This window comes from Antechinus flavipes, chromosome 1 (assembly GCF_016432865.1).
Source record: "Antechinus flavipes isolate AdamAnt ecotype Samford, QLD, Australia chromosome 1, AdamAnt_v2, whole genome shotgun sequence".
Classification (NCBI taxonomy): Eukaryota; Metazoa; Chordata; class Mammalia; order Dasyuromorphia; family Dasyuridae; genus Antechinus; species Antechinus flavipes.
Genome location: NC_067398.1, coordinates 169,619,990 through 169,623,002, shown reverse-complemented (window position 1 = coordinate 169,623,002; position 3,013 = coordinate 169,619,990). Strand labels below are relative to the sequence as shown.

At 35.0% G+C, this 3,013-nt stretch overlaps 1 pseudogene; it reads left to right on the top strand.

Annotated features, from left to right (window-relative positions):
• The first annotated feature begins 2,390 nt into the window (after positions 1–2,390).
• LOC127544651 (biogenesis of lysosome-related organelles complex 1 subunit 2-like) lies at positions 2,391–2,704 on the top strand (annotated as a pseudogene).
• The last annotated feature ends 309 nt before the right edge of the window (positions 2,705–3,013 follow it).

The window sequence follows — 3,013 nt, the reverse complement described above, 5'->3', positions numbered from 1 at the left end:
TTACCTCTCCCCCCCAAAAAAAAAGAAAACATAAATAATTAAATCAACTTGCAAAGATAATCAATTCAAAAATGATGAGGTTAGTGGTAATTGTGATAAGGTGCTAGAATTGGGGTAGGAGATCCCCTCTGGTGGGAAGTGCAGGTCTTTCGCAAAAGAATTTGCAAACCTGAAATCTGTGTGCCAAAAGGGATTTAGTGGCACTGAGAAGCCAGCTTGCTAGGAGACAAACTTCTTAATGGGCAAAAAGGTCCTGTTAGGAAGATAGCAAAGCTTAGCACTGAGAAGAGAATATCTTCAGAAGTTGGCAAAAAGTCCTGGCAGGACAGCTTGCTGAGAAGACAGCTTCCTTAGCAAGCATAATCCTGTTTAGGACTTCTGCAAAAATATCTGGGCACATAGCCCTAGATATATTAGGGCTTTGGTCCAGAGATGGAAGGCCAACTCCTGAGGGACCGATTTTCAATTCAATTTAAAATTGAATGAGATTACCTACCTGGGAGTTTGAGCCACTGAGAGTTGTTTGTAATTCAGTGGAGGGTGATTGACCAAGATCTCCAATTGAATGAAAACACTTAACTAGGAGTTAAGGACAGAAGAAGGGGATTTGTCAAGGGATGGAGAGGTTCAAAAAGAAAGGGGAATCAAAAGTTACCCTTGCAGAAATAATAAAGACAAGTAACTTAGCTTCTTCTACCAGGGGTAAATGGACAAGGACACCTGGGCAGCACAGATGTGTAATCCTTACTTAGGCTGGTATATTACTGGATAATTTTGCTTTACTCCCCAGATTATGGTCACAGATTTCATAAATGATTCATGGGTTGAATTTAAATAGATTTTTTTTCCCAGCTACATGAAATTTCTCCACTAATAGTAATGATTATTTCAAAAGATAAGGTATATAATAAAATGATGATTTTCTGAGTATTAAAAAAATACAGATTTTGAGGAGAAAACTCTCAAATCAGAAAACTGAGAGGACAAAATTTAATGTATGTGTAGAGTCTTGTGCTTATAGTTTAAAAAATCAATTTCACAAGTAGAAGCTTGAAAGAAGCATGTCTAGAATCTATTCAAATGACAAAGATTTGGGGTAGATAGCTAGTGAATTAATAATTCAATGATACACCAGTATGACACAGCAACCAAGGAAACTTAAGCAATCATCACCACTATTAAAAAGTATGCCATCCAGATAAAAAAAAGGTAGAGTGGCCCCTACTGTATTCTTAACTCACATACTATGATATTCATTGCTGAAAGTCTCATTTTATAGAGGACATTGACAAACTGGAGAAATCTAGATTAGAGCCAGTAAGCTTGTGAGGAAACTGAATATCCTTTTATTTTCAAATTAGGAAGGAATTGGAGATGTTTAGTTTGAAAAAGCAAAGATTTATGAGAGTATGAGAGCTGTCTTCAAATATTTTATGAGATATCACATGAAAGAAAGATTGGGTTTATTCTAATTGGTCCCAGGGGTAAAAATGTGAAAGAATTAATGAATGTTGTAGGTACAAGTGTAAATTCAATAAGAAGAAAAAAACTTTCCAATAATTAAAAGCTGTCCAAAAGTGAAATGGAATGCCTTGGGTGATAATGGATTATCCTTTAACAAGTTATTTTCAAGTAAAGAATAAATGACCACTTCTTAGGGATATCATAGAGGAGATTTTCATTCATATGAATTAGACCAAATGGCCTCAGAGTATATCCTTCCAAATCTAATGTTCTATGATTCTCTAATTATCATTAACTCATATTTTATGGGATCTAATGACTAGAACACTCATATAAGTACAAAATAATTAATTTTACAGACTGGTTCAAAATTCCACTATACAAATCCCAGTACAACAAAATATCTCTACAACCTAAAGATTTTTAAGATCTAATTATGACCTACTTTAAGTAATATCTAAAAAAAAATTCTTCACAATAATTGACTTTAGACTATTCCTTCATATTTTGCATTTGACTAATATGTCTTTGATGATGGATCAAAGTTTATTTCTTCTGTTATTATCCATAGAATTGTTATGATAAATATTTTTATCTGATTGAAATCCTACTAAGGTGATATTATCCTACATCTGAATAAATTGCAGTGGTTCTGTGTGTTTCAAATCCTTTTAAGTTGAAAAGATAAAGGGCTTAAGAGCTTAGGCATTCAGCAAGAAATAGTCAAACTTCCCTATCTTCTTCTGCTTCTTAGAGTTTTCACCCTTCCCTTCTTCCCTCTCCTTTCCATCCCTCTCTCTTCCCATCTCCATCATTCATTTCATCCTCTCTCCTTCTCTCTTTCCTAGCCTAGATAAATCAGTGGTGGAGATGACCAAGAAACCCTGAACCCTGTTAATGTGGGCATCACAAGCCTGTGTCAGGACATGTTCCTCAAGATGGCAACATACCTATTGACAGGCACCAGTGAAGACTATAAAACTTTAAAAAATATGAACAAATTGACTAGCTTGAACTATCTAGAAACGACAGATATTGCAGTAAAAGTAAGTCGAAATGTAAAGGACTTACCCAGAAATATACAGCACTTTAGATCACTTAAGTTGAGGAACAAGTGGCAGCTCTTGATTAGGCAGCCTATAAATTGCATGCATATTCAAAGAATCTAGAATCAAAAAGTTGGAGAGGGAATGAAAGAGTTCTTCAGCACAAAGATTTTAACTATGACAATGTTTCATAAGAGCTGAAATATGTTATCAAAATTCTATGCTTAAATTCCATAAAAAGCAGAGGTGTTGTAGATCTAAGTAAAATTATAATCTCATCTTTGGCTAGATGTGTAACTTTGGCTGTACCTTCATGTTTTTCTAAAACTGTACTTCCTAGAATTTCACTTTATCATGTGTTTCATATTGTGCCCTAAACCAAGGCTCAGATATCAGGATGAATCCCAGCTAGAGCAGACCTAAATGAGAGCCTCTGGTATTCCTCTCTTACTGCCACACCTTCATCTTTGACTCTTTTGTTCTGAATGTGCTCCCTACTCCCT